Genomic DNA, 11,437 nt, shown 5'->3' with positions numbered 1-11,437 from the left:
ATATGGTATCACGGCGAGATTGAATAAGGGCACAAAAGAATCGGACACGTACGCCCACAGACAGTACTCTCTCTCTCTCTCTCTCTCTCTCTCTCTCTCTCTCTCTCTCTCGGTCTCTCACTCGTTCGCCAATAAATTTCCATATACAACAGAGAAATATTCATTGGTGTCTATACATGTTGATGACATCTGCTCCGAGCCATCTGATTTCACATGTGCACATTGGAACACCACTCTCGCCGCTACACGATATTCTACATCCAGAACGAGAGATAGCCCCGGAGCCTGTAATGCATTTATATACATGCCCGCTGGCAACTTGTTTCAGATGACGTCCCTTTGGTGATTTCGAATTCACAAATTTTCTTGCGTCGAGATCTGTGCACACAGTATGAGCTCCATCAGTGGCTTACAAATTATTGTCAGACGTCATATTCGTGCATCATGTAGACATTAATCCAGTAACACAAAATGGTACCACAGAAGATGGACAAAGATACATATGTTTTCAATTTGAGCACCAATTCTGATTTGTAGACTTTCGTCACTGAAACTCGTCACATCAAGATCTCGTTAGACTGCTTCAATAGTCCGCAGCTCGTGGTCGTGCGGTAGTGTTCTCGCTTCCCGGGCCCGGGTTCCCGGGTTCGATTCCCGGCGGGGACAGGGATTTTCTCTGCCTCGTGATGACTGGGTGTTGTGTGATGTCCCTAGGTTAGTTAGGTTTAAGTAATTCTAAGTTCTAGGGGACTGATGGCCATAGATGTTAAGTCCCATAGTGCTCAGAGCCATTTTGAACTTCTTCTATATTTAGGTATAAAGTAATTGGTAGGAAATGTAAATAATCGCTAAATTTTGATTACTGCGAGTGGATTGTCTTGATACGTGGGTACGAACAAGAATTCGCTACATTCAGATTAATTGTCATTACTGTGACGCTCGCCTAAACAGGATATACGATGGGACTTCAAAAAATAAATTACATATTGCTTTGGCAGATCAAGTAACTTTTATTGAATTCTCCATTACACATCAAATTGACGCAGATAAATGACGCTATTTTTCAACATCGTCACAAAATTTCTATAAAAAATGATCAGGACGTTCTAACTCTATAGCAGAAATATGTCACCAGATCATAGAACACTTCAAGAACCTCTGAGTGGGGTCCTTATTGTTGGAAAATCTCCTTCCCCATATATATTTGAGCTTGGTGAAAAGAAGTAAGTCGCATAGACAAAGAGATTTGCAGCATCACCCACGTCTGTGAGGCCTTGGTCAAATTGTTGGCACTATTTTACAGCGGCTCAATGCGACACTGCATTTAGTCTGTATATCGTCAGAATTTCAAGATGAATCTGTATGCAATTTAGACGCCTTGTCCACAAGAGTTGTAGAGTTACATGTTTTTCATCTCTTAAGTACGTTTCCAATTGACGCTTTCTTTCTTAAGTTTCTACGTAACAGTTCTTTGAGTACTCACTATAATAGTGTATTCAGGAGACTTGAATTTTATGTGTGTGTGTGTGTGTGTGTGTGTGTGTGTGCGCGCGCGCTTGTTAGCGAGAGAGAGAAAGAGATATAGAGAGGAGGGCAGAGGGAGGGAGGGAGGCACAGGCGGAGAGAGTTTCATTCTATTGCATGCGAGATAGCCTAAAACTATCGACGGTGTCAATTTAGAACGTCATAATACAATTTAGGGTTATCACAAGTGGAGGAAATAAATACCAAATAAATAAGGGTATATAATCTGAGGAACAGGTTATGGAGGAAATTAGTGTGTAGGTATTATTGTAATCAAACGTCATAAATAGCGACAAAGGACGAATTTCAATGTTTGTTGTTGTGGTCTTCAGTCCTGACACTGAGCTCTCCATGCTACTCTATCCTGTGCAAGCTTCTTCATCTCCCAGTTCCTACTGCAGTCTACATCCTTCTGAATCTGCTTAGTGTATTCATCTCTTGGTCTCCCTCTACAATTTTTACCCTCCGCGGTGCCGTCCAGTACTAACTTGGTGATCCCTCGATGTCTCAGAATATGTCCTACCAACCGATCCCTTCTTGTAGTCAAGTTGTGCCACAAGCTTCTCTTCTCCCCAATTCTATTCAATACCTCCTCATTAGTTATGTGATCTACCCATCTAATCTTCAGCATTCTTCTGTAGCACCACATTTTGAAAGCTTCTATTCTCTTCTTGTCCATACTATTTATCGTCCACGTTTCACTTCCATACATGGCTACACTCCATACAAATAAATTCAGAAATGACTTCCTGACACTTAAATCTATACTCAGTGTTAACAATTTTTTCTTCTTCAGAAACGCTTTCCTTTTATTGCCAGTCTACATTTTATATCCTCTCTACTTCGACCATCATTAGTTATTTTGCTCCCCAAATAGCAAAACTCCTTTACTACTTTAAATGTCTCATTTCCTAATCTAATTCCCTCATCATCACCCGACTTACTTTGACTACATTCCATTATCCTCGTTTTGCGTTTTTTGATGTTCATCTTGTATCCTCCTTTCAAGACACTGTCCATTCCGTTCAGCTGCTCTTCCTAGTCCTTTGCTGTCTCTGACAGAATTACAATGTCATCGGCGAACCTCAAAGTTTTTTTTATTTCTTCTCCATGGATTTTAATACCTACTCATAACATTTTTTTTGTTTCCTTTATTGCTTGCTCAATATACAGATTGAATAACATCGGGGATAGGCTACAACCCTGTCTCACTCCCTTCTCAACCACTGCTTCCCTTTCATGCCCCTCGACTCTTATTACTGCCATCTAATTTCTGTACAAATTGTAAATAGCCTTTCGCTCCCTGTATTTTACCCCTGCCACCTATAGAATTTGAAAGAGAGTATTCCAATCAACATTGTCAAAAGCTTTCTCTTAGTCTACAAATGCTAGAAACGTAAGTTTGTCTTTCCTTAATCTTTCTTCTAAGATAAGTCGTAGCGTCAGTATTGCCTCACGTGTTCCAACATTTCTACGGAATCCAAACTGATGTTCCCCGAGGTCGGCTTCTACCAGTTTTTCCATTCGTCTATAAAGAATTCGCATTAGTATTTTGCAGCCGTGACTTATTAAGCTGATAGTTCGGTAATTTTCAAATCTGTCAACACCTGCTTTCTTTGGGATTGGAATTATGATATTCTTCTTGATGTCTGAGGGTATTTCGCCTGTCTCATAAATTTTGCTCACCAGATGGTAGAGTTTTGTCAGGACTGGCTCTCCCAAGGATGTCAGTAGTTCTAATGGAATGTTGTCTACTCCAGGGGCCTTGTTTCGACTCAGGTCTTTCAGTGCTCTGTCAAAAACTCTTTACGCAGTATCTTATCTCCCATTTCATCTTCATCTACATCCTCTTCCATTTCCAAAATATTGTCGCCCTTGTATAGCCCCTCTATATACTCCTTCCACCTTTCTGCTTTCCCTTCTTTGGTTAGAACTGGGTTTCCATCTGAGCTCTTGATATTCATGCAAGTGGTTCTCGTTTCTCCGAAGGTCTCTTTAATTTTCCTGTAAGCAGTACCTATTTTACCCCTAGTGAGATAAGCCTCTACGTCCTTACATTTGTCCTCTAGCCATCCCTGCTTAGCCATTTTGCACTTCCTGTCAATCTCATTTTTGCCTGCTTCATTTACTGCATTTTTATATTTTTTCCTTTCATCAATTTAATTCAATATTTCTTCTGTTACCCAAGGGTTTCTACTAGTTCTCGTCTTTTTACCTTTTTGATCCTCTGCTGCCTTCACTATTCCATTCCTCAAAGCTACCCATTCTTCTTCTACTGTATTTCTTCCCCCCATTCCTGTCACTTGTTCCCTTATGCTCTCCCTGAAACTCTGTACAACCTCTGGTTCTTTCAGTTTATCCAGGTCCCATCTCCTTAAATTCCCACCTATTTGCAGTTTCTTCAGTTTTAATCTACCGATTTCAATATATCTCAAATAAATAATGATACGAATGTCTGAATCTTAGAGGATTCAAAGAAACAGGAACTGGAGTGGTTATCCAGCCAAAATAAAGGAAGAAAGAATTAGCTGGTATTGCTCATTCCAGGACGTAAAGAAATTAAATGTATGTATTTAAAATACCAGTTATGTGCTTACTGCATGCGAGGTTGTTGATCTATGAGGTAAGACATTTCAAAATGGCAGTGAGTGGCACGTCTATCTTATTTACGTGCTTTTACAGACCAAAAGATACCTCAGCAGCTGTAGAGAATACTGGCGGCTCATCATTTTATATACGACGTGTTTGTTTTTTGCCTTTGCATTTCAGATTTCTAAATAGAAAGACTGGGCCAAGCTTATCCACTGCGCTTAGCTACAATCTGAGTTATGTACACGTTACTAACGGCAGTTCATGTGGTTTTCACGACTTGGCACGTTCACAGAATTCATCTAAGTGACTACTTACGCCAATTATTAGAGCGTAGTTCTAATTAAACTTTCGCTACTTGAGAGGGCCTCCATAAACGACGAGTGATCACAGGTCAATGAAACTTTGCGTAAACATTTGTAAGGAGGTGTGGAAAAGAAATAACGAATAAACCATTGAAAGAAACATATTTTAACTTCCATATGAGGGGGTGACAATTGTTGATTGTGTACCATGTTTACATTCCAGGTTACAAACGTTGTACAATGTGACGTCGATCTTCACTCGCGACAACTTGGATCCGCTCTAGATACCGTTTCACAATTTTTCGTAGCGCGTTTCGACTGGTGGACCATGTCATTTTCAGCTGTCGTCACAAAGCTCGTGCACTGCTTGAAAGTAACAGAATGGCTCTAGTATTCTAAGCCCTGGCAACAGTAACTTCAACAATTTGTGACGCAAGTGGCCGATGGCCTCTCACAGGATCGATCCCCAAATCGCCAGTTAATGCAAACATCTGAATTGTGTTCTTCAACCCCGGTGTGAAAAAAAGTCCTTTCCTTATTCTTTCAATGCGTTGATACTCGCGAATAGCAGCAACACTATTGAAGTTATTATGATGAAACAACTTTTGTAACTTAAGCCTGTACTCACATTTTTTGTAAATATTAAGTGGAGCCCTTCACGCCCATACTTGTACAGCGACTATCCAAAAAGATCTACAGTTACCTCTACTATGGTTAGTTTACAAAAAGGATGCCTTTGAAAATGCAACGAAAGCAGCAATTTATTTTCGCCTCACTTGTTAACCATTTCTAACTTTCCGAGAAGCGTCGTGAGTAGCGAATTTTGAGTAAAACCTGTATTTCTCTTTTAAAATGTCAAAATACCACAGTGTCATATGACTAACAGTTTGTGCTGACGCAGTTGTAATACAATTCTGAAACAATGACTTCTTAAGTTTACCCCGTGAGTAACTGTGGACACGTAAGATCAATAACTTATGATGAAGCACAGAACAAAGTAATGTCTCCATTTATGTTGTTCCAAAACGCATAACATTTCATTTCACCAGCTATCGAACGCCTTTAACAACTAGATTCGTTCTTCAAAAAAGTCTGTACTTAGAGTAATAACAGGATCGTTAGTAAAGTTTCGCATAGCAGTCACATAGAAAAATGTTCTCATGATTGTGTGATTGTGTGGTATCATATGCCCAAGTTTCGTTTCGATATGTCAGACCGTTTACGAAATATAAGGAATGTTATGGAGACTTCATTTTGACACACACGATAGCATATGAGTGTGCCACGTAAAATCAGTTTTATCGACACTGAGACGCTTAGAGACCTCCACTCAAGTGTAAAGAAATATTCAATACATTACATAAATTTCATGTGCAGCAACATATAACGTAACACGCACCAATCACAAAATAATAGCGACCCCTATTTTCAATAGCAAACCTTTTCGAATTTCTCACATTGTCTTACTAACGGGCTTCTTAACGAAATGATGGGCGTGTCATCATGAAGCTGATATATAAATCTACAAGTTACGCAAACACGATTTTTTTGCCATGTAGTTTCTGTAAAATTGTTTGAGAGAGATTGCAGGCGTGCGCCTCGTATTTGCCAGTATAAGCAGCTCGGCGATGGCGAAGGTGGGCGGACATGACGGTTCTGCCTCTATCCGATTACTACGAAACATTACTTTATGAATGAAATGATTATCGGTTGTCACAGTGCACTATCGCACATTTACGGACAAAAGACTGCTAAACGTACTAAATATTGCATTAGTAAAGTGTTGGATGGCGACGGTCATAGCTGTGGTCGATTGTTACGAAATAAACTTTAAGAAAGATTCAAGTACACGTCTGATTTGAGGGCAGCGCATATGTAAACTGTTATCGTGAGATAGCATTAATCGATTCTTAGATGGCGTTAGATGACGTAGTCAAAAAGGGTCGGACAGATCATGTCACTGTTCAGAGCGATTTGCGTTAATAAGTTGACTCAGGCACGGCCGTATCTGATTGCGGTCACGTACAAAGATAGTTGTTAGCAATAAACTGGCTTCGATAACATCATTATTTACGATTGTAGTGTACGGATCAATGCAAATACCACGTGGTGCATCCCGAATAACGCTGAGCATTCTGTATTAAAAATCATAGCTCTTAATAAAAGTTTGGAACAATAATTGCCTACGCTTTACTGAAAAGTTGTTGAGAATTGTCGTCCTACGATTCTCACCTTTTCAGCGCCACTTCTGAATGAGGCCGCAACCAAGATGAGACTTGAGGGCTCTACAGAAACGTACAAAGGGTGTTCGGTAGGCAATGCCACATTTTTTTTTCTGAAAGCAGGTTAGTTTTATTCAAGGCTCCAGAACACCGTGTTATCCACCACTATTTGAGTTACAAAATCCTGTTTTTCGACATAATCTCCGTTCAATGGAATGTCCTTACGCCACCTTACTATGATTGCCTGTATGCCCATATGATACAACTATACCGGTCCACGTCAGAGCCAACGTCTTGCTTCATCAATAACCTTCCATCATACACGTGCTACTTCCCATGCTTCCCACGAAGCGCATCGTTCATTGGGCCAAACAGATGGAAGTCGGAATGCGAGCGGTCCGGGGTGTTGGGTGGATAAGGAAGAAGAGTCCAATGAAGTTTTTGAGGTTCGCAGAGGACGGTGAGGCTCTGCGTTGTGCTGGGAAAGAAGTCCGTTTGCATTTTTGTGGCGACAAACACCCTGAAGTAGTTCTCTAATTTTCTGAGGGTACTTGTTGTTGTGGTTGGCAGGAGAGCCAACACCGTGATACTAGAGGAGGCCGAAAGGCACACGTTTTAGCTCACGCAGGCTGGCGTGAGGTCTGGAACAGGACAAGGAAATTAGACTTCGGAAAAACGGACGTGGCTGGTGGAATACTTAACTTTAATCCATTAATGATCAACATCGGCCTTGACGGTACATGATTCACAATATCAATAATCACTGATAATGGTGCCTTGCTAGGTCGTCGCAAAGACGTAGCTGAAGGCTATGTTAAACTATCTTCTCGGCAAATGAGAACGTATTTTGTCAGTGAACCATCGCTAGCAAAGTCGGTTGTACAACTGCGGCGAGTGCTAGGAAGTCTCTCTAGACCTGCCGTGTGGCGCCGCTCGGTCTGCAATCACTGATAGTGGCGACACGCGGGTCCGACGTATACTACCGGACCGAGGCCGATTTAAAGGCTACCACCTAGCAAGTGTGATGTCTGGCGGTGACACCACAGTCCATGTTATGATGCCCTGATAAGTAGCGATGTACCAACAGCTGATGAACCCTGCAGTGTAGATGCCACTTGCGTATGCCGACACTGAAGGGACGTAAACAGGACTTTTACACTGCCCCACTGCTGATGGCATTCTGCCACTTCATCTATCTGTGCACACGTCATACACAAACCCATACCTCCATATGTCTAGTGTCTGTTACACGTAGTACTTGCACAATTATGCGATCCCCAAACAGAGAGAGACTTATTTAATTTACTCATAAAAATGCCATGGCCATTGTATGAAATACGTGAATGAGTCTCTTTATTTGACAATATCTCTAAAGTTCGATGTAATCTTCCTTCACACATGCATGTATGTCCACAGTAACAGACACTGCCGACTATTGATAGCCGAATTAAAGCAGTTCACAGTAAATTGTAAAGCTATGATGGTACTGCACGCATATGATTAAATATGGATATCAGTTGTCAGCGTTATCTGTTCCTTAAGACTTAAATTAATGTTTGAAGGGATATTGCATCGAACATAAGACACTGCACTCGTGTATGTCATGCCACTGTCAAACCAGTCTGGCGAAAAAATTAAATAAGTTTCTCTCTGTGCAAGGGTCACATTAACGTGCGAGCCATGTGGGAAGCAGACTCTTTGACATATGAAACTTTGGGTCTATCCATCAAATGTGTTTGAACTGCCAAAGTGGTAATGTCGGCGGTTCACGTAGAGCAGGAAATCCCTGTTAGAGTCCAACTCTGGCACAAATTTTCACTTGTTCCCAGTAAATTCTATAGCTATGTTGGAACCGTACTCGCAGGCTGCCAGTGCTTTCCTGACCAAGTAAGACAGTAAATCTCCCATTATGTGTCACTGCCAAGTAACATAGCTCACTTACCATACATAGAAATAACTAATGCAGTATAATGCAATACAGAGTGTGGCTAACAAAAATATGTAGTGAAACAAAAAGAAATTGCCTTTTTGCTCAGAGAGAATAATTACACAGAAGCCACATCGATTTATGATGGTATCCTTGGACGTTACAAAATGTGAAACATGATCCTTAGCAGCGTGTGTGATCACCTCGGACAGCAGTGCATCCTCTGCAACGTTCTCAGATGTTGGTCACAAGATTGGGAACGAGTTCTCGTGTTAGAACATTCCATTCCTCTATCAGTGCGGTTGAAAACTGGTGGATGGTCGTTGGCGCATGTGGACGTACGGCAATAGGTCTACCCAACGTTCCCACACTTACACAGTGGGATTTAAGAAGCCGGAGTGGGCTGAACAGTCAATTCGCCAAATATCCTCTCGTTCCAAGAGCCCCTTCACCTGCGCTATTTGGTACAACCGCGCACTGTCATCCACAAAAATGAAGTCAGGCAGAATGTACCGCTGAAAACACGCCCCTGAGGAAGAAGTGCAGTGTCACAATGACATAACAACGTGGTTGCAATTGCACCTACTGTCTGATGGGTGGCCCTTCTACGGTCATCTGCCGCTGTATTTAATTGTGTTGCCCAGTTTCTTCGGGCAGTTCCTGTAGTTCCGGACGCTCCTCGTGCAAATGAAAGAACGCTGCGAGCAATACCATCATTACACTCGTCACACCATATTCCTTCCCATTTTCCGAAGATTTCTCACAGTGTGAAGCTATCAATGAGTTGTTTCCTGGCCATGTCGGAATAAAGAGCACCAGCACAGTGTACCGTAACTGCTCACTGATTGACATACACTGTCTCTTCTACTGCATCGTGTTGGGAGGCCAGCCCCATTTGGCGCTAAAGTCAGGCTTAGTTCGTACCATATGATGTCCAACTTCCTGTGCACGACTGGATATCCGTTGAAGCACGCTCCTGCACTTACATTCCTTTCAAAACTAGTAGCTGATATGTTACTTTATCCAGCCTGTCCTTAGGTTTTACAGGAGATACAGGAAGGTTCACCAACATACCAACGACTCGACCTTTACGCTGACGTCTGCGCTGTAATAACACACACACACTCACACATCCACACATCACATTATTGCAAATATTTTTATCTTCTGAATGAAAGTAAACAAACGGTGATATCGACACTATGTGTGGATGATTGTAAAAGGCATTTTGCAGTGTTCAGCTTGTGACTGCTTGATGTGTGTAACTGATGCCGTTACCTGACTAGCACACGTACGCATTGGGAAATAGACGCGCTTCCAATCGACAATACATATAAAATCTACACTACTGGCCATTAAAATTGCTACACCATGAAGAAATACTTTGCCACCATTGGCCAGACGTTTTCAGTTAGTGAGAGATCTGGAGAATGTGCTGGCCAGGGCAGCAGTCAAACATTTTCTGTGTCCAGAAAGGCCCGTACAGGACCTGCAACATGCGGTCGTGCATTACCTTGCCGGCCGATGTGGCCAAGCGGTTCTAGGCGCTGCAGTCAGGAACCACGCGACCGCTACGGTCTCAGGTTCCAATCCTGCCTCAGGCATGGATGTGTGTGATGTCCTTATGTTAGTTAGGTTTAAGTAGTTTTGAGTTCTAGAAGTTAAGTCCCATAGTGCTCCGACCCATTTCTTTTGCATTATCCTGCTGAAATGTAGGGTTTCGCAGGGATCGAAAGAAGGTTAGAGCCACATCGGAAATGTAGCGTCCACTGTTCAGAGTGCCGTCAGTGCGAACAAGAGGTGACCGAGACGTGTAACCGATGGCACCCAATACCATCACGCGGGGTAATACGCCAGTATGGCGATGACGTATACACGCTTCTAATGTGCGTCCACCGCTATGTCGACAAACACGGATGCGACCATCTTGATGCTGTAAACAGAACCTGGATTCATCCGAAAAAATGACGTTTTGCAATTCGTGCACCCACGTTCGTCGTTGAGTACACAATCGCAGGCGCTCCTGTCTGTGATGCACCGTCAAGGGTAACCGCAGCCATGATCTCTGCGCTGATAGTCCATGCTGCTGTAAACGTCGTGGAACTGTTAGTGTAGATGATTGTTGTCTTAAAAACGTCCCCGTCTGTTGATTCAGGGATCGAGACGTGGCTGCACGATCCGTGACAGCCATGCGGATAAGATGCCTGTCATCTCGACTGCTAGTGATACGAGTCCGTATTACCCTCCTGAACCCACCGATTCCATATTCTGCTAACAGTCATTGGATCTCGACCAACGCGAGTAACAATGTCGCGATACGATTAACCGCAACTCGATAGGCTACAATCCGATCTTCATCAAAGTCGGAAACGTGATGGTACGCATTTCTCCTCCTTACACGAGGCATCACAATAACGTTTCACCAGGCAACGCTGGTCAACTGCTGTTTGTGTATGAGAAACTGGTTGGAAACTTTCCTCATGTCAGCACGTTGTAGGTGTCGCCACCGGCGCCACCTTGTGTGAATGCTTTGAAAAGCTAATCATTTGCATATCACAGCATCGTCTTCCTTTCGGTTAAATTTCGCATCTGTAACACGTCATCTTCGTGGAGTAGCAATTTTAATGGCCAGTAGTGTACATAATATTTTAAGTTTGCTGGGATGAGATTCAGTTTACAACTTTATAAGAGCTTTCAGAGCAGTAAATCTCCTTTATTTTTCAATGTCAAATTGCGTATCAGATCATTTCTCCAACATTCATTCCTATATTTCGTGGGTTGTGTGGGCCGTACTCTGTTTACATTAATCAGAAATACCCGCAATAATACAAGATGCAGGCGAACAAGGCAGAACGGAAAAGAAATGAAAA

The sequence above is a fragment of the Schistocerca gregaria genome, chromosome 8 (assembly GCF_023897955.1).
Source record: "Schistocerca gregaria isolate iqSchGreg1 chromosome 8, iqSchGreg1.2, whole genome shotgun sequence".
Taxonomy (NCBI): Eukaryota; Metazoa; Arthropoda; class Insecta; order Orthoptera; family Acrididae; genus Schistocerca; species Schistocerca gregaria.
Note: the sequence above shows the minus strand (reverse complement) of the source record.